At 35.3% G+C, this 22,025-nt stretch overlaps 1 protein-coding gene across 2 annotated transcripts in view; it reads left to right on the top strand.

Moving 5' to 3' along the window:
- Window positions 1-3,178: 3,178 nt before the first annotated feature.
- LOC145694886 (uncharacterized) overlaps window positions 3,179-22,025 on the top strand; it is a 593,410-nt gene continuing 574,563 nt past the window's right edge. The window contains exon 1 of one of the 2 annotated variants that reach the window (XM_081771600.1): window positions 3,179-3,603. The gene's annotated coding sequence lies outside the window, so the exon portion shown is untranslated. The remainder of the gene's footprint in view (window positions 3,604-22,025) is intronic. The other variant, XM_081771602.1, reaches the window with a different exon arrangement.

Below are 22,025 nucleotides of genomic sequence, written 5' to 3'. Positions count from 1 at the left end.
TAGCATTATTCAGAGGAAATTGTCAGATATTCAAGTATGTATTCGTGAAGTTAAAGAATGTGTAAAGTTTCTTGATGCGCTACGGAACGATATTAAATTTAGTGAGTACATTCGGCGTACCAAAGAAGAAACTACAGTTGGCACTACTTTGAAAAGGGCTAAAGTCATTGAACGTGAAATAGGAACTATCTGCGCCAAATACAAACAAATTTTCTTTCAAATAATTGACACTATAAAAACTCAAGTAGACATCAGATTTTCAGATTTAAATAAATTAGAATTTCTTCAGTTAGCTGACTCTAGTAAATTTGATGCATACTCTGCGATTTTTAATACTCATGCTTTGACTTCGTTGATCTCAACATACGGACCCTACTTCAACACTGCGTTTGCGCACTGAGCTCGAAATTGTATTCAGTAGGGGTATTTTCCGCAACGCAGATCTACCAACATTATTGGAACGCATAGTTGATGATGGAATGTCTGGAATAATTCCTGAAACATATAAACTGTTTTCTCTCATTGCGACTATCCCAGCTACAACTGCTTCTGCTGAAAGAAGTTTGTCTTGTCTGAATCGCATAGAAACTTAGACTGTCAGCATTGTCGATCATTTCAATTGAGGAAGAATTGCTGTCCAAATAAATGAAACAACCGTCTTGGTATGATGAAGTAATCACACGATATGCAACACGAAAGGATCGTCGCATCGATCTTCTGTACAAGTAAGTTAAGTTCATGTTATAATATTTATGTTAGAAATTCAATGCATAACTTAATTCTGTGTGTTTAGTATATATGTTTTATCTAATTTCCGTATAGAATGTAGTTTTTTTTTTTTTTGGGGGGGGGGTAGGTAAGGGATGGAGCAACAGTGATTCAACGTTGAAGGAAGAAAAAAGATTCTAACCCGATGATCGTTATCATAAAAGTAATGTATTTTTGTATCAAAATATAAGGAGATATAGATTAACGAAAGCCACTTCGTCTTCTACAGATATAACATTGTCAGTGGCGTCAATAACGCCTCTACAACTCGGGAAACAACTTTTATGCCCCCATCATGTGATTGGTTTCATAGCATGCTTATTGGATTACTAGCAGCACGGGGAAAATCGGGAGGGAATCCTGTAACTTGGGGGGTGAAGAGCCGGTTTCACCGCCACCCAACCTGGCCTGCAACCAGCCTCAGAGGTTTGGGAGGGTCATGAATGTCTTAGGGGGGCAAGTCATTAAAATTCTCCTACAATTTTTTTGTATTAATAATAGCATTTTATATTGAGGTCTGGAGGAGCTACAAAAAGTTTAGGGGGACCTGCCCCCTCTGGTTGCGGGCCTGCACGTAACACTACGACCTGGTTCTCTGTGCTTCACCTATTTATTTAGCCACAAGCCGCCTCTGGTATATAGGGATATACGTATGTTTCTGAAGACGACTTCCTGATGTCTAGCATGCCAAGCACTTATCTTCCTCTCCAAACCTTTGCTGAATCAACAGCAGTAACCTGTAATTCCGCGAATCCTTATAATGCTTAACCTTCTTGCAATCTTCTGAAGTCACATAACCATCTCATGATATTCATATGTGTGATTTCCCTATCAGAACAACTACTGACAATGCAAATCTGCACGTAAAAGTTCACAGAGTTCTCAAATACCAGCATCATTCTGGGGATGACCGAAGATAACATTTGAAAACCCAAAGAAATGTCTATTTTTTGCAAGAAATGGGAGAAGTATTATTGAACATGCTACATGAAAAAAAAAAATATGTAGCCGAACGAAAATCAAAGAGTAGTCCTTGTGCTACTTCAAAAAGCAAGAAATCAAATAAATGTGCTGGTAAATTATTACATTGCAGACATACTTCTGAAGACGATTCTAACTTCCATTGAAATTGCTGCTTCAAGTGAGGTTAATGACGTTTTGTCAGGTTTACTGACTATTGCAATCCCAGAAATATTTGATGATGTAAGATTTGAAAGAAATGTTTGTGAAGGAGATTATACATCATTGTGAAGTTTAACATCGTGAAACGCAATGATAGGATGAAAGAATGGACAGGATTGTTGTGAAGTAACTTTTATTTTAACGAAAGAACAACAAAGCAAACAATAATTTCATTAGATATCTGGTTGAAGATTTTACTTGTGTTAATTAATCTCAAAAAGATCAGAATGAATCTTCACAAACTTACTTTATGGGATCGCTTCAAGAAAATAGATTAGCTGTTCCTCTCTTGCTGTTGATTTCGTATTTGTTAACATTTGTTTTTTTTTTTAAGCATTTCTTTTTTTTTAAAAAAAAAAACTTTTTCTTGTAATATAAACTAATATTAATTTCTCTTCAATGTGATATCAAATTAGCAGTTTGTGTAAATAAGAACCATTACATCATTGTACCCCATCTATTGTTTTATAGTGATTCTCTATTGGGTTACTATAAAACAATAACATCTCTTTCGAAAATTGTTTCTTCTAACCTTGTACTTTAAATTATATCAACGAATCTGCACAGCATATACAGAGTAAATATGGTTCTTTAAAGACATTTTTTTTTTGTATGAAAATACCCTAAGAAATAAAGCAAATATTGACTAATATAACTGTTTGTTCCATTGTGCCCTACTCTCCCTTATATAGAATTTCGTACTAGAAAATAATAAAATGATTTTTTTTTTTTTTTTTTTTTTTGGGGAACATCATTTTACAATTTCTAGAATTCCTAATGTATGCTTTCTAGTACATAACTTATTCGTATTATTTTGAACATCCAATTTAGTTAGATTAATACTTGTTTTGGGCGCGACAGTAAACAGTTCGTAATACTGCAAGATGATTGAAGTATCTACTTATCTATGTTTAGTAAATATAATTTGTTTCACTGTAAAATCCAAGGAAAGTCAGCAAGTACAAAACAGGAATTGGAACGTGAAACAAAACAGAGAACTGTTGACCATATGTGTTGTATGTTCTTCTTCTTCATCCTCTTTTTAATTATGTTCTAAAACTAATCAGTTACTTGGTTTTCTTGATCATCAGACTCGCTAAGATGAAACTGGAGAATACGTGTCAGGGTCACTGATTTCTTCTTTTTATAACATTGACGAAGTTGCTATCTTTGTCGGAAGATGGCCTAGAGAAAGAGACAGCGCGAACGTAAAGTAATAGTATAGCAAAACGCCGTTAGATGTCGACAGATTTGAGCGCGGTTTACCTGCACGTAGTTTTCGCTGCAACTTTCGAGGTTGTAGTGTGTGTTTTGGAAGAGGATTGAGTGTGAGTGTTATTGTGTGGATTTATTAAAAGGAAGAAAAATAAACAAAACGTGCAAAGAAAAATATTTTGTGAATTGAGATCAATCTCGGGTAATATAAATACATATAGTGGCTGAGTTACCATTGAGATGTAAGAAGTTTTTCTATCTGGAAAATTCGCGGAATATTTTTAAATTAATAAGCTTTGCTTGTGATACAAAAGTGAAATTGTGATATATTTTTCGAAAGTGAGAAATATTTTTTTTTTGTTTAAAATATTCGAGGATCATAAAGGACCAGAATATATATGAATGTGTTTGGTGATCAAATTGGCCCCTTGAAAAAGCGTAAGTAGTAATTTTCTTTGCTTATTTATGCGTATAATAATTTCATAATTTTTTACTCCTTACTCGCCTACGCTTAAAATTAAGAGGTTGAATATGATTTTATTCTATAATTCTGATCATGTTGTACTGAGTTCATTCACATAAACAGATCACTACAAGAATAAATACTCCCACACACCGTTGTTCAACGGTATGCATGTTTTATGCTATGTAGGACAGTTATTGCACCCTGCAGTTGTCAAACAAGTTTTTTTTTTTTTTTTTAATCATATGTAATCGGTGAACTTAAAACGTTTGAAAGCGTACTATGTATATGAACATGCAGGAGAAAATTGTGAATTTTTAAAAGTATTTAGTGGAGGATATTACGTCAAGCAGCTTCACTTGATTACTACGCACGTGTGTGATAGTATCTCTGTAAGCTTTTTTATGTATAATACGAATAAGCGGAGGAATAGGGCAGTAAGACTGTTGGAATCCTCTTATACTGTAGTAGTAATCGGGCCCTTTGAATAAACCACTTTATGCTCACGTAGTTACTTAACTTTTCAGTTATTTTAGATGTAGACACAAATCATAATTACATGCAAAGCAAGTATGTACGTGTACAACAGATCATAATGGGAAGTTGAAAAGTTTTCGAATTGGGACTATTCAATATTTTACAGAACTAGCTAAAACCTATCTCTAAAACAGAGTATCTGTCGGTCATGAAATCAGAAAACGGTCATGAAAGTCAAGAAAAAGTCATGAAATTTAGCTTTTGGGTCAGGACTTCTTTAAAATCTGTACAAATATAAGTATAGACTAATATAAGTTAACTTTGTTCCATAAAAGGTCAAAATTTACCACCAAAAATGTCTATAGTCGGCTTTACACGCTACCAAATCGCAAATAAAGCACGCTTCTATCGCATGCATGAAAATTTGGCCCAATTCGCACCCAAATTCGGTCTTGAAAATGTTACTTAATCTTATGGTTTGGGAAACAAAAGGTCACGAACAAGTCACGAAATTTCATTATGGAATTTAAGTAGATACCGTGTTAAAATTTTATGTATATCGCTAAGATTTGACATTATTAATTCCTTGGTAAATCTTTTGATTACTGATTGATTTTATGAATTTTGTTTTCATAGGAAAGTAAATTTCAAAGATATAAAGTTATCTGACTGTTGCAGTGGTAATTTCAGATTTTCCCTAGGGGAACTTTCAACAGTACCGTAACTTGGAGAGCAGGGGACAACGAACCCCATTTAAGCTCTCCACCCTTCAAGAGACGTTCATTTCAAGAGAAAACTTTGTGATGCGATACAAATATGAATGTGAGTTCCCTCGTGGCTAAGCTGTTAGCGTGCACACTTTGTCGTGGTTTACCTGGGTTCAATTCCTGAAGGAAGCTCATGTAGTTCGGTTCGGACCCCATATTAAGCTTTAGGTCCACATCTCAAATAGCGATGCTGCTGAAAGGGACAATAAACTCAAAATTACAACCACGAACATTAATGTATAAATAAAGTATGAAATAGGTTCACTTCATGCCCCCTCCCCTTCCCCAAAACAAATTTAAAAACTGTTAAATGAAAAGACAATACTATTAGAGCCTCCTGAAATATATAAGTATTTTTATTAAGGCTTTAAGTTTTACTAAATATTGTCCCTTCAATTTAACTATAATAGTGAGAAATGCAGTGACCCACCATGTCATTTTCAAAAGAACTGATAATAATGTAAGGTACTGCTGTTGCCCCATCATCTCAACAAAATATTTCCCACGGACGATGTAATCTAGACCCAACATCAATAAAACACAGTCTTCCTCCGAATTTCCTGCTCTGCTGCATGAAATCATTACTGAACACTTTCGTACCACTGGCAGTGAAGTGCACCAAGGGAGATTATATGTATGCAGACTGATCATACATACTGTTTTGAACGGGACAGTAATTCAAATCTTCTCAGGCCTGGATTACCTCATCTGGAGGCCTGGGGCTAGAAAAAACATGTAGCCCATGATCGTATCTTCATGATTCTTTTTAGCTAGCCAGTTGAGATTTTGACCTGAGTGGAGGCCCGGAGCTAAGCCCCCCTTAATAGGACCCTGCATCTTCTTACTTGGCATCCCGCCTTTTACACAAATGAAGACTCGCTGTAGAAAACAACATAAGTGCCAAAACAATAGTTACTGTAGAGACAAAAGATAGTAAATTTTGCCCAAGCGTCACAGAATAGAAAATATTATTGCTGAGAAATAAAATCTAGCATATAACGAAGTAAGAAAGTCTAACGAAAGCTTAAACGTATTTTTTAAAAAATAAAATAAGAAACAATTTCTAGGTAGCACATGCATTCTGCCGTGTCGTGACAAAACGCTGTAACTTTGGCGAAGAAGTTTTGCGAAAATGAGCCTTAAAGTTTTCATCCGAAAATGTGATCTGTATCGTGTAGAAATAGTGTATCTTGACTTTGGAAACACGTGGTTACATGTAATGTTACGTAAATGCATGTTGTGTGATTAAATTTGGTGAAAATTGATTGGTTGACCATTATTGCCTAGTTACACTGGTTCTACACGATACAGATCATATTTTCGGATGACAACTTTAAGGCTCATTTTCGCAAAACTTCTTCGCCAAAGTTACAGCGTTTTGTCACGACACGGCAGCATTGTTTTCTACAGCGAGTCTTCAAGTATCAATTTTGTCCCTTTTTTTTTTTTTTTTTTTATTTTGGTCAGTTTCTCATTCATAAATTACAGCATGACTCATTCGTTTATTTATTTATTTTATTCATTTAAGTTGAGCATCCCCTTGCAGCCATGTACGTGAATCTACAGTTGAAGGTGGAATCTGAATGATTGTAACGCGTTCAATGCTCTCGTATTTGGAATCGAGCCAGAATCATATACACCAAAAACTCGCATGTTGTACTGGCGGGAAAGACAACCTATATTCGTAATATCAACACAGGTAAAAGTAGTAATTTGTACGATAGTGCATGAAGTTGCGTTGTTCGATACTACATTTCGAATAGTGCAGTGATTTATTTAAAAAGAAAATGTATTGGAACACAAATGGCTTTCCAATTGGACATTTCTCCGTTACATGTGGAGGTAGAATCTACACCACCCAATATCCTATATACTGGGTGATAGATACATAAGCTCCAGACCTATTCTGAAAAGTTTATTTGCAACAATTTACAAAATTTATTATAAATAATGTGGGGACCACATTTTTTACATAGTAATTTGGTTATAAATGCTGCATGTGGGAACCGTGGGTGACCAGACAAATATCTGCACGGTAATCAAACTCCTGGTAAACACGGCTCAACATGTCTAACTGTGGTTATTGCTTGCTCAATCACTGGAAGAGGAAAAAAAAAAAAAAAAACAAGGTTCTTCATATGTTTCCATAAAAGAAATCGCAGGGAGTGATATCGGGGGACCTATGGAGCCATTTCATCACGCACTGGTAATAGTTTCCTGCACGACCAAATCAGCGGTTGGAACGCCCTGCATTTAGAAATACCCGAATAGCATGTTGAAAATGCAGGGGAGTTCGTCTACTTTCTGGTTAGTTCTTTCCCATATTTGGTCCTAAATTTCCGTGGTGCATCTATAGCACAAAGACCTTCTCATGATAAGAAAGCATCGTGATGAATTTGAGTTCCTCTAGTGCCAGAAGGTTGAAATACTGAACACAACTTTAAACTTTAGTCTTCAAAATAATCTACTTTGTTACTTGATGATGCTAGTATATTTCAAAGTACGCTATATACGGGATGCTATATTTCAAAAGTGAAAAAACGGAACACTGTGCTTTCATCTTAAAATGCACAGAATACAAGGGACAAAGTTGTATTCACTTTGTTTCACTGGTTTAGTAGATATAAGATCCTAAAACAAAGTATTTAGCAAAAAGAACAAAACTTGATATATTGATACGTTATTAAGATGTTCTGCTCTGCTCAGTTTTCATCACCCTGAGTGCGAGTGTATGATTACTTGCTTGAATCGTGTAACTGTTGAATTCATTTGGTGAACTTCTACACATTGCAAACAGATATGATTGGTAGTCATTGGCACACATGCTTCAACGCGTCGATAATCAGTTCTTTTCCTATCTTTTGTTCATAATACATTTATAAATTGAAAACATAACGTTTCATAGAGGCGTTGGTGCCGGGAAGACCAAGATCGAATTCTACCACATACGAAAATGCTGAAACATCGGTGTCCTTCTCATGAAATGTCTTAAAAATTTGTATCCATTTGTCTTCCACAAATTAATTATTTGAACTGGAATTCCATATCGACCTCATAGGTTATATTACCTTCATACTGCTTTTCATACTGGCCGTCATCTATATAAATGACCGAATTTGTAAAACAACCTGCAATTATGATCTAGATGCAGCCTATTCCCATGCAATGTCTTTCGAGGTTAAATAAAGTCAAGATAACGATGTAAAATCTCCTCAATAGGATTTTTGAGGGAACAATAGGCAGTCTTTTCAATATAACTAATGCACATATCGTAGAACTTGTCACATTGCTGGTTAAATATCATTTTCTTAATATCGCCTTGTTCTTGCCATAATGCCCTAATGACTGTTTCTCTAGGCAGAAAGTTTTGCTTTCCTGTCTCTTATTTTACCAATAAGTCCATGAAGCCCCGACGGAAGTTTAACAAAACTATTTTTCTTTTGTTTACTGAAGAGCGAGACATTTGTGCGTACAAAACTTATTTTTGGGATGCCGGGGCGCAGATAGGCCCCTATCGATTCCGGCATGTAAAGCAACTCTGCCCTACATGTTTTGAAACGTTCTTGTAATTTTTAAATTAATTGATAAAAATCAATGGAATTTTGTGAACTGCAAATATCTACAGGGTACTTAGTTTGATATAAGCTACTCAGCAATATCACTGGATTAACGCTGTTGCCAGCATTACGTGAAGTTATCATTTAAAAACAATATACTATGTCAAGTTAACTTTATTAAATATTTCAAATTTATCTGTTAAATGGAAACTTACAATACTACATATATTACCAATGTTCCAAACTAAATACGCTACAGTACCACAAACATCCGTAAACGTCCAAATTTTGGAGGTCTCTGAAACCGTAATAACGCAACTAAGACGTGCATGTGAATGTACTGTACTGTACATCGGAAGTTCCTTAGTTGCGAATACAATTATCGTGATATGATGTATATCTCACAAATAGGAACAAAATTACAAGTGATTGAAAATTTTACTTCTTTCAAATGTTCTTATATCGAAAAAGTGCTTGGATAAGTATTACATCCAATCATATTGATAATGATTCAATAAACTAAAAGATAATAATGATGTTTATAGCAATTTGATATCTCAACTCGTTCCAGGGATAACGAACATTGGAAAGTTTTCAACATTGCTTAAACGTATTATATTGCAAAAACTTGTAATAACAGTACAACTACGAAAAGCTACTGCTATAATGCTGTAGTCTACAGCATATAAAGGCAATCAATCATTTCCTGCAATTACGTCATTTAAGCAGTATAGCAATATCTAACCATATTTTTCATGTTTTATCTTTGGAATAAGTTGAGATATCAACTTATTCTAACAAACACATAGTAGCTAATTTGATAATAACAAAACAATGACAACTACTTTAATACCACCTTCATTATTCAGTGTTGTAAACTAAGGAAGCTGCAATATTACAAACTTCCAAATTTCAGATGCCTTCAGCACAGTAAACAAACACAACTGGGGCTGACAGAGCAATGCAAATCTAAATACTATGATCACGTATCCAGGATTTGGTCAAGGAAGACCCGTCTATATGACATTGTAAGCCGCGATTAAGTACCGCAAGAGCTATTTTATCTAGTGCGGAGTCACAACTGCCTGGATCCGTGCATGTATACAGGCTGTGAGCCGTACATAGTCAATTAAAAAATGAAATCTTGAAGTTTTACGTCCCATGGTTATGCCGGCTACGGTAAAAGAGATGGTGATGATGAGAAATGAATGAAATGGTGGAATAAAGAAAGAGAAGAAACGGAAGAACCCCGAGAAAACCCCCACACACGGTGGTAACGTAGTCAAGAGTTACTTTATAAATATTCGACCATTTATAAATGTACAAATGTTTAGGAAGTTCAGTATAATTTGAACATTTTTTTGTGGATTGTACTTGGAAACAGATACCCAACAGCAGCAATTCAAATTTACATCGTATTATTGTGACCAATTTTAAAGAAACACCAAAATTTCATATTGATTTTGTAAATTGACAAACTAAGAAACTGCGATATCATATTTGAACCGTCACATCAAAGAAAGTTTAATTTGTAGAGTCTTTTCATTCGGAACCGAAGTGCAGAAAATTTACGTTTCGCTTCTTGAATCGTTGTGGTATTACTTTTAAGTGAATTCAGTGATACGAGAGAAGGAACAATATGCAGCTTTTGTTCAGTTTTGGCTGGTAGTTTGCCTTTTTGTGGTGAATATATATTACAATGAAAACTGGTTCAAGTGCTAGATATAAGCAGTGGGGGGATTTGAAAATGAGAGCAGGATAGAATAGTTGTATCCAGTGCTGTGGTCCTAAAATTTTCGTAGGGTATACCATATTTTGTAAACATCTTTGATTGGCTTAAAAGAGATATATGACCCTAGAGTGGACTTTTTTTTTTAATTAACAATGCGAAACGCGTGATTAGTAATTAAGTTAAAATATAAAAACTGCGTTAGTATTTTATAGTCTAAACGCATTCTATGGTATTTTCTTGATAATACCTCATATAAATTAAGCCTACTTCATTAATAACATAAATGAGGGTAGGTACACAGAAAGAACCAACCCACTTTGGGAAGAAACTGAGAAAATCACGCCCAATGTACAAGAAGAAATTTAGAAAGTCGTGGTGAATAGCAATAGGGCGGAAATACAAATATCACAGTAGGGACGTACGCAAGAATTTATTTCGGGGTTTCAAAATTTAACACGATAAATTATATTAATTTGTTTTTAAAAATTTCCCCCAAAATTAGACTAAATTTACAGAAAAATCGGGATTTCGGGAATCTGGATCCCCAGGACCCACCCTCTGCGTACGCCCCTGATCACAGTTAAGGATTTCGTACTAATATTCGCTGATCAAATCAATATGAACTTGAACAGAGACAGAGCTTATATAATCTTTCCATTTTTCTTTTTCTCACACTCTCTGTACTGATCGCAGAGTAGTCAGAAAAAAATGATTTTGTCTCATGATCGATATACTTGATTAATAGCTAAGAATAGGATTGAAAATAAATTGATATAATTACTTTATCACTTTAGTCATGTGATTGAATAAACAAACAAATACAAACGAAACAAAAGTCATTGTAGCAGAAGATATGCTTTGATGACCAGGATTAAGCAGTATACGGCGTATACTGCCTTATATTCTTGACTACAGCCCTAGTTACATCACAGGGCAGAAAGTTCACTGTCTAGTTAATAAAGTATATGCACGATCCTAAAACAAGTATATAACCAGAACTGTTGAAGATAAGGAAAAAGCAAGTGGGTATTGCAGCTATGAGAATTTCCCTGGAAAGACTGCGTCTGGAAGAAACCTATGCAAGGAAAAAACGGGTTCTCAATGGTTTCCTGAAAGATATCTGCAGAAATTCTGCTCAGTGCGAGTGATACAGCCTAAGCCCGTATCAATGGGCGGTCTAGGGAGGTCGGGCCTTCCTAAGATTTTACCGGTCGCCCAAAAATTTTCAGAAATGCTTAAAAATGAACTATAATATGTTTGGATCGGCCCCCCTACATTTTTGGGCTGGCTATCATAGGCCTGATACGGACTATTACGAGTTTTCGCAAAATAGAGAAGTGGGTTTACCGCTATCTTGAACCCTGAAATAGTTACTCCATACCACGCAAATCCAAGAAGTGCTTCCCTTCCTGTAAATAAGGTTGCCAAAGTCGTTCCCTTAGTAAATCACTGTCGTAACCAGACGTTAAATTTACTCAGTTTCATATTAGGTTGCCACAATAATAAGTTTATAATAAGTTTTCCAATAGTTGAGACCTCCTAAATGTCTGTTTCACAAATTTAGTACTGTACTCAGTTGAAAACGGTTCATGATAAGCAGTAGTTGCTCTCCGAAAATACGCTTTCTCAAATTCAAAACTAAGTGGTTTTCTTACACTTAAAATTGAAAGCAAGGATGCAGATGATAAAAGCCCTCACAAGGAAAAAAACGAACTTTGTCTCTAAATAAATCTTGTACACTTCTCCAATTTATAAATGCGCGAGTAAAATTTTCTAAGTCCCTTAAAATTGTAACTTTGGCAACAACGCATTCTGAGTGAGAGGAGGGAAAAGAATGAAAAAAGAAACAAGGCTTACGAACACAGCTTAGAGTTCGCTGTTTGAAGTTCTCAGTTCCTGTTTTGTTACTTGATATAATGATACTTTTAGTACAAAACAGTACCTTAACATTAATGCAGAAAACTTTGTTAAAGAAAACACACACTCTTCTCGACGAAAAAGAAAAGTTTCTGATAAAATGAAGGGTTGTTAAGGAGTTCGTTATCTATCAATACAACTGAAGGAGAGTTCTCTAGTTGTTGCGATAGCCATGCGTGTTATCTAGTCTATTTTTCTGTCGTAATATTTTTAAACCTGGTTCGAATCCCACTTGATACTTTTACTTTTTATTTTGTAATTTTTCGGTTATTCTTGTCGTACACTTTTATAGATGTATTATACGAAGGGGATGGACAACTTCTAATTTATCCAAAAAATAAGAAGGTGTACAGGCGTAAAACATTTTCTATATATATCCCAATGTGATTCCTCCTTAGTGCAACTCAATTCTTGCATCGATCCATAAGATTTTAGTAAACCTGTAAATAAATCCGGAGCTCTAATGTTCAGGAAATCACTAACAGACCCAATACCTACAGTACCAGAACGCAGTTGATGATGCTGATTATTATTATTATTATTATTATTATTATTATTATTATTATTATTATTATTATTATTATTATGAAGTAGGAAGTAGAAAAGGTTTGAGGGTACTAACTTTGGTGGAACGTTTTATTTCCTCCCAGTTTGTTGTTACACCTATGGACTTTATGTTGTCTTGATGTATCAGAACCATTTTAGATAGGTTTTCGCGACAATCTCGCATTTTTCACTTAAACGTCCCAGTAGGTCTCAATAGTATCAACGTTTGCCAGAGTCTGTCTCACTAGAATGCACCCAGTTTCATAAAACATTGACCATCACCTTACAGAGAGCAATCTCACATGAGTATTTTGCGAATGAAGATGAGGTGTGTTCTCTACTGCTTTGAAATCGGTTTTGTCTCAGGTTCAAAGTAGTGGATGTAAGCCATACAATGAATTAGGATTTTTTTTTTTTTTTTTTTTTTTGTAAAACCTGGTTGTATCTTCTTTATAAAGATAAATGATGTGCTCAAAAGTATAGAAAAGTTTGTCTGAGGAGAAATCAAAATGAAGGAACCAAGCAACTTGTAATGCTACTGTGAGAATGAGTTGCAGATTTCTAAAAGGACAGATGTTCATTGTTAATGAACTTCGCTGCAGTACACCTTCAATAATACTGAGCCAGAAAATATTTGTTATTAATGACATAGTATTGAAGAATGAAAACGTTTGATGTTTTATAGACATCATAGGCATTTTTTATCAAAAGTTACAACATCCTCTGATGAAATCTTGAAGATACAATTATGTGGCAGAGCATGAGAAAATATTGACGAGACAGGTTCCCAAATCTGATTGCTGAACATATAACGAAATACTTTAGTTTGTATAATATTTACCTGTACCGTGGGCAAAAAGTGCTCATAAATATGTAATATACTTAGTAGAATGTTTATTTTAAATTAACAGAAAAGAAGAATGTTTTTAATATATGTAAGAGATTATTATGGGATAGTTGTGGCTATGTACATGTTATGTGTTGACCTAGTCAAGTGAATTTATGTATTTCACGGTTTTAAAAAGGAATATTTAAGACATATCAAGCAATAAAGGTGAGGCTAATGATCTTTGAATATCTGAGTTGATTCTTGCATAAAGAAAAGTTATTATCGCTTCGTAACTTATATTTTACCAGACGGACCAGGTTGACGACGCTTTTATATAGAGTCGTTATAAAAATTTGGTTTACCAAACCCGGGATCTTTTGAAAATTCAGTTCCCGAAGAAGGAAAGTAGGGCTGAATTTACTTGGATATTACCATTTATGAATACGAACTTAACCGTATTACGAAGCGGTAAGGTCATCAAAAGAAAAATGGATAGTGAAATAGTGCAACAGGAATCTAATACCAGTAATCCAAGTGAAATTAGTGCAACACCAAGTTTGTCATCTGAGGATCGACTTTTGTTAGCTGTGCAGCGACAAATTATGCAAATGACGACTGAGATAAAACAAACCATGGAACAGAAGCTCAATGAATCTAACACAAACATGGAACAGAAGTTCTATGAAGCTAACCAGACCATGGAACAGAAGATAGAACTGAAGTTCTATGAAGCTAACCAGACCATGGAAAAGAAGATAGAACTGAAATTTAATGAAGCTAGCAAGCAGTATGAAGAATTAAGTAAACGAATAGAACGGATGGAATTGAAATCAGACGATACGAAACATACAATCGTCCAGGTGATGAACGACATATCCTCGCAGTTTGAAGAGAAGTTAAAAAGGTTAGCCGATGAGTGTCAAGAAAAGCACGATCATCAAAATCATGAAATCTGTGCTGTAAAAAAGGATTTAACGTTAATAGAATCTTCCGTTAAACATCAAAAGATCCAGTTGGCTACTATGCAGGAAGAAATTAAAACGTTACAGGCTAGAGACACCATTTATCGCAATAATCTGGGCAGTGATCGCTTCGAGTTTCCCCAATCACCGGATATAAATACGCCTTCGCCGGAATCTGAGGAGGATATTATATTAGAGGAAAATTGTCCGAAGATCACTGATGAACGAAATATAAATGGTATCATGACACAGCACGCTACGGACCGGAACAATCACACCACAAGAACAAGGAGTGAGAAAAGAAAGGTAAAGCTAAGTGTCAAGATGAGCGAAATCAAAGCCATGAGTAAATTTAGTGGTAAGTGCAATGAAAATGCTAGTTCTTTCTTAGAGAAATTCCAAGACGAATGTAATATAATGTCTATCGACCGATCACAATACATGAAATTAATACCCCATGTATTACTCCCACCTTGTTCCTTATGGTTTAAGGCAATACGTGATCACATTAGTACATATGAGGAATTTAAAGCGGCATTGATCGCGAATTACGAAAATGACTTTTTGCTGGCAAACAGAGATGCCACTCTTAGAAATCAACATTTCAATCCTCGATTGCACAAATCTATTGTAGAGTTTGTTATTAATGTCTATAATGAATTAAAGGTTGTTAATCCCTTGCAATCGGAATCAAGAATAATTGCATCGATTCGCAATTTGCTTCCATTTAAATTACAGCAGATCTTATTTTCCACACAGTGTATGAGTTTCAGTCATTTATTAATGCTTGTACAATGCTACGAAACTCAATACCATGCTATGAATCTAACACAATCAGGAATGGGTAAAAATAAGAATAATTCAGATCATTTGGTCCCTGTTCGGAATTTGAATATCCGAAGTGTGAATAATAATGAACCGAACCTAAGACGAGTATACTCTAGCAATCAAAATGAACAAAATAGACAAGGTTATGTAGGGAATCCGCCTAACCTAATTAATCGTAATAATTCCTATGTTAGACCATATAGTCAAAATAGGTTTAAAAATAGACGAAATGTATGGAGAAATTCCACCAACGCAGCGAACTACGTGGATAGAAGTAATGGAAGGATAAGAGATGGCACTTCACATCAAGATCCAGGTATTGAAGTAATTTCTGTACAAAACAATAATACAGGACATAATCATGATTGTGCTGTACAGTGTACCCTATTGGAACCCTACTCGAGTATGAATTTAAACTAATTGCGGCTGATATGGTAGGGGTTAAACCCATGTCAGCTGTAGGTTCTCATGAGCATTTATCTAAAAATTTAAGTGATAATTTCTATGAACATTTATCTTCCAATTTACCGGTTCATGCTAATTATGAAAATGATCTTTCCTATGACGTTTCTGTAAAATAAATTTATTTACTTCCATTTGATTATTCAAACGTAGGTTATGTTTAATTTTTATTCTTTCTTATTAATGTGAAGAATCATAATTCAATTTATAATTAGTTAAAGGCAAAAAAATTACTTTATATCAGATTGATTTGTGTTTAATTGTCAAAGATTATGTTAAGAATAAGATCCATTCTATAAAATCCATTATTCAATAACTACCTTGAATGAAATTCTTCTTTATTTATGACATCTTAGTGCTACTATGTATACATTACAATTGCAACATCTAACTTATTTGTTATACAATGCGCCCGAAAAGAATAAATATTATTTGTCACATCATCGTTTGTAATAATGATCGAAACTAGTAATCTTGATAATTTGTGTTTCACCCTCGTTAATTATATTTCTAAGCGACGATGTTTTTAATGATAAAGAATAAATAATAATGTAATAAAAGAGAAATATTAATGAAATCAAAGATTTATTGTAAATGTATTTATGTGAATGATAATAACTAATATTTTATATATATATGAGGGTTAACCAAAAAATAATGAAGATATATACGAGGTGTGATCAAAATATAAAGAACATATGTAATGTACGAACATTAATCTAATCAGACCAGTGGTTCTTGAATATAAAAGCCAAGCCTACTCATGACTTTTATATTCAGTCCCTTTGTCGGGCGACATTTTCTATAACGAAATACTTTAGTTTGTATAATATTTACCTGTACCGTGGGCAAAAAGTGCTCATAAATATGTAATATACTTAGTAGAATGTTTATTTTAAATTAACAGAAAAGAAGAATGTTTTTAATATATGTAAGAGATTATTATGGGATAGTTGTGGCTATGTACATGTTATGTGTTGACCTAGTCAAGTGAATTTATGTATTTCACGGTTTTAAAAAGGAATATTTAAGACATATCAAGCAATAAAGGTGAGGCTAATGATCTTTGAATATCTGAGTTGATTCTTGCATAAAGAAAAGTTATTATCGCTTCGTAACTTATATTTTACCAGACGGACCAGGTTGACGACGCTTTTATATAGAGTCGTTATAAACACAGCCAGCAGAGAGTTCAGTGTTCTTTCTAGATGTACTTTTCCCTCGAAATGAAACATCGCCTTGCGCAGGATCTAAGATATGTCAAATGATGTTCCAGTATGGCTTCAACTTATTTTGATTTCTCCTCAGACAAACTTCTATAAGAAAATGTGAAAGAGCGTACTTTTGAGCACCTTTATAAAGAGGACACAACCAAGTTTTAGAAAAAAATCCTAATTTGATGTATTGCTTACCTCCACTACTTTGTATTGATGTCACCCGGCTCGGCTCGGTAAATTGAGCCAACAGCTCTAGCCGGTTCGATTGGAATGAACCATTGGCTTGGCTCAGGTGACCTATCGGCTCAATTCAACTTGACTCAGGTGACCCGCCTCGGTTGGGGTCAGCCATCATCTCGATTCGCCTCAGCTCAGATGAGCCATTGGCTCGAGCCGGTTCGGTTGGAATGAACCATCAGCTTGGTTCGGCTCAGCTCAGGTGAGCCATCGGCTTGAGTCTGCTCGGTTGGGATGAGCCATCGACTCGATTCGGTTCGGTCCAACAGCCGAGAGCTTGAACCTGCTCGGTTGGGTGAGCTGTTGGCTCGGCTTACTTCTCGGTACGGCTCAGTGTTGACTGAGCGTTCTAGCAGTTGAAAACAATACTACCTCGAACCTGAGACAAAACAGATTTGAAAGCAGTAGAGAACATGCCTCATCTCCACTCGAAAAATACTCATGAGAGATTGTTCGGGGTAAGGTAATGGCCAATGTTTCATGAAACAGAGGGTATTGATGTGAGATACTCTGGCAAACGGTGATAGTATTGAGAGCTATCAAGACGTTTAAGTGAAAAATGTGATGTGTAACAACAAACTAGAAGGAAATAAAATGTCTCACCAAATTTAGTACCCTCAAAGCTTTTTCTATTCAAAACTTAATAATAATAATAATAATAATAATAATAATAATAATAATAATAATAATAATATGAACTGCTTCTGGTAGTGATGAAGGAGGTGTTAGGGCTGATAGTTATCTCCTGGACACTAGAACTCCGGATTTATTTTTAGGTTTACGAAAATCTTACGTGTCGATGCAAGAAGTAATTTGCACTAAGGAGGAATCACATTGGGATATATAGAAAAGGTTTCACGCCTGTACAATTTTTTTTTTTTAGTTTAGGATAAATTAGAAAGTTGTTCATCCCTTCGTGTAATACATATACTATAAAAATGTACGCCAAGAAATTACAAAATGAAAAAAAAAGTAAGAGCATCGAGTGGGATTCGAGCCAGGTTCAAAAGTTCTAAATTTTCACAGAAAGTAAGAACTTCACATGCATGGCTATCGAAACAACTACGAAGGTGCACTCCAATTTTATGGATAGAGAACGAATGTCTTAACTTACTTTTTTTTTTTTTTTTTTAACGAATTTTGTGATCGAAAAGCGTGGGTGCTTTACCTGCAACCAATTTTTCTTCGCATTATTAAGTTTCAAAAAGAGAACTGAGTATTTCAAACAGCAAACTGTAAGCTGTGTTCGGAAGTCTCGTTATTTTCTTCCTATGTCTTCTTCTACCATTACGTCGAATGCGTTGTTGCCGAACCTACAATTTTAAGGAACTTGGAAAAATTTGGGCGTGCAATTATATCTTGGAGAAATGTACACTCATGTCCAAAATTATTGTCGTATAACTGTCTTCTTGTAAGAATATAATTTGATAATGATTTTGGAGGGTACTTTTAGTACTGATACTATGTGTATAATCGGGAAATGTATATATTTGTGGTAAATTTCATAGGAAAAGAATTATAAATACGAAAATGAGTAAAACAAAATATCGCTAAGTGGACAAGAAAGTTTTATTTTCGTTTTATTGTTGTTATTTTACTGCTCTTTTGAGATGAAATTTTCCACATACACGTCTTTGCCGATTATTCACATAGTAGCATTATAAGAAATACCGGGTAAATTCGTTATTAAATTATATTCATACACAACATACTTATAGACATGCGACAATAATTTTGGACATGAGTGTACATAAAATGTTTTGAAATTCAAAAGAAAAGCGTTCAGGGATTAGAAATACAATTGATAGATCTCATTGAGCTTAACAAAATGACATGGTGAGTGTAAATCCTCATGCGTAACTTTCAAGAAAATTGAGAACTATTTTTTTCGTGAACTTAAGGACTGAAATTTACATTGTACAGTCAGCTACAAAAGTTCTTTCCGTTTGGTGAAATGTATTTAGGAAATAACGATGATATGACTGGAAGGTACAGAAAGTTACATAATTTTTAATTTATTGAAAACTATACTCAAATTACGCTTCCGTTGTGTACAAAACTAATTTCATCGAACGGAAATAACTTCTGTCGCCGACTGTACAATAACAATGCTATCTTTTAAGATGAAACTGGTATTGAAGGTATACCTTCATCAAGTTTTTTTTATTATGACTAACAATTTTATAGTATGCAGTATGGTTATTGAGTTATAGGCAAGAATTACTGTTAACTTGTATTTTATATATATATATATATATATATATATATATATATATATATATATATATATAATACACTGATCAGCCAGAACGTTATGACCACCTACCTAATAGTCAGTATGTCCACCTTTGGCACTGATAACAGCGGCGATGCGTCTTGGCATGGAAGCAATGAGGTCTTGGAAGGTCATCGGAGAGAGTTGGCACAACATTTGCACATACAGGTCACCTAATTCCCGTAAATTCCGGAGAGGGGGATGTGCTCTGACGGCACTTTCAATCACATCCCTGAGGTGTTCGGTTGGTTCGATTGGGGGTCCAGCACATCAATTGGAACTTGCTATGTTGTTCCTCGAACCACTCCATCACACTCCTGGCCTTGTGACATAGCGCATTATGTTCTTGAAAAATGCCATTGCAGTTGGGAAACATGGTCGTCATCAAAAGGTGTACGTGGTCTGCAACCAGTGTACGATACACCTCGGCCATCATGGTACCTTACACGAGCTCCACTGGACCCATGGATGCCCACGTGAATGCTGCCCAGACAATAATTGAGTCACCATCAGCTTGTCTCCGTCACAGTACAGGTGTCAAGGAGCTGTTCCCCTGGAAGACAGTGGATTCGCACCTTTCCATCGACATGATGAACAAGGTATCGGGATTCATCAGACCATGCAACACTCTGCCACTGCGCCAGGATCCAGTGGCGATGGCCACGTGCCCATTTCAGTCGTAGTTGTCGATGTCGTCGTGTTAACATTGGCACGTGGACGGGTCGTCGGCTGAGGAGCCCCATCGACGGCTGACGAGCCCCTGAGTGTTCGGTGTACGATGTATTCAGACACACTTATACTCTGCCCAGCATTAAAGTATGTTGTTAGTTCCGCTGCCTGTCCTGTTTTACTAGTCTGCCCAGCATCTGTAATGAGGAGAGGGGGGGCTCCCAACTCCTCGACGTTTGGACGTCGTTTCACCTTATGTCCACACTTGTTGGAGATACTCACCACACCACATTCAGCACTCCTCTAGCATCTGACAAGTCGTGCAGTTTCCAAAATGTGTCTGACTAGCAAGCATTCCTCATCAGATGACGCTGCTATCGCCTGGACGGGTTTATATCGATAGTAGGTAGATAGTCATAATGTTCTGGCTGATCCCAGGATAAGACATATATCCACCAATAGATAACGTTGAGTTAAACAAAATGACATGTTTGAGGGTAAATTCTAATGCGTCATTTTTAAGTAGAGATGCAAAAAAGCCGGCTTTTTTGAATCGATGGTTTTTTTTTCACATAAAAAGCCGGCTTTTTAGGGAAAAAAACGAGAATTTTGGAAATTTTGGCTTTTTTCAACTTCATGATTTTTCTATCTAAATAGCTTTCTTATAGTATATTCTATAGTTAGATAAGAATTCCATGACCTGAATGTCATATTTCGCTCTGAAATTCACTATCAAGATGGATGGAGCACATGTTTTACGAATTAAAGCTAACATGAAGAATGTAGTATTAGAGGGTAATTTTAGAGGCTATTTAACTTTATATTAACTTTTGAGTTATCGACATCTTTTTTCTTCTCTAGTTTGTCATCCGTGTTTCTTTTCTAAGAGCTTTTAGTACTCTAGCTTCTAGCGCAAAAGTTAAACTTGCCCGTTTTTCTATTTATCCGTCAAAGCGTACGTTTTTCAATATATCCGTCAAACCGTACTTCCACATTTCTGTTATACTGTAGCTGTGAAGTGATTTAGCATTAATTTTCCGGACACAACCTTGAATACCAATTTATACAAATAATCAGTAGCGGATTTAGAAAAGTACTTTAGGAGGGGTTTTTCTGATTGTTTCGTTTCCCAAAATGTCCTAATTTTATTTGGGAAGTGCTTGAAGTTTATGAGTACAGGCATAACTCATATTTCGCTTCGTTTATATGTTTAGCAATAATCTTCCGGATACAACTATAAAAATCATTTTATACTGAGAATCAGTGGCGGATTTAGAAAAGTATTTTGGGAAGGGTTTCTTACTAATGTTTAGTTTTTTTAAACATTCGTAATTTTTATTTGACGGGAGCTTAAAGTTTATGAGTAAAGGCATAAATAATAGATATTTCGTTTGTTGCAGACATTCCGTAACTTTGGGGAACGGGCTTCAGTCCGAAAGACCGCCCCCCTAACCTTCGCAAAACCGTCACTGCTGGTAATTAGTAATAATAACGATTTAAAAACAATAAAAAAGGAAGTCGCCCAACTCACAGTACACGCACTATTTCTACATTCACAGATGGAGTGAAGAAAAGCTTTGTCAGAATGGTCGAATGCTGGTTGAATCCCGGACTTCCCGATAGAAGCTCAAAAGCTAATCACTCAGTCATGTTTGTTGTGCAGTTGTATTTAGCTTAACTTAAATATATTCCGTAGTCTTTTTTTTTTTTGGGGGGGGGGAGTTCCGCAATGATATGTTGAATCCCTCTTGTTAAAAATTCAGAAAACTTGAGGATTGAGTAAACTGTGATGGTGGTTCTATAAAACTTAACTGTAGAATTTCAAGAATATACAGAACCAAAAGCTCTAGATGTTCAGCCTTTAAGTGTATCATATAAATCTAAGTATTTCTCTTATGTTTTATTTTAATTTTATTTTGTTT

This window comes from Thermobia domestica, chromosome 9 (assembly GCF_964235325.1).
Source record: "Thermobia domestica chromosome 9, izTheDome1.hap1.1, whole genome shotgun sequence".
Taxonomy (NCBI): domain Eukaryota; kingdom Metazoa; phylum Arthropoda; class Insecta; order Zygentoma; family Lepismatidae; genus Thermobia; species Thermobia domestica.
Note: the sequence above shows the minus strand (reverse complement) of the source record. Positions and strands in the feature narration are given on the sequence as shown.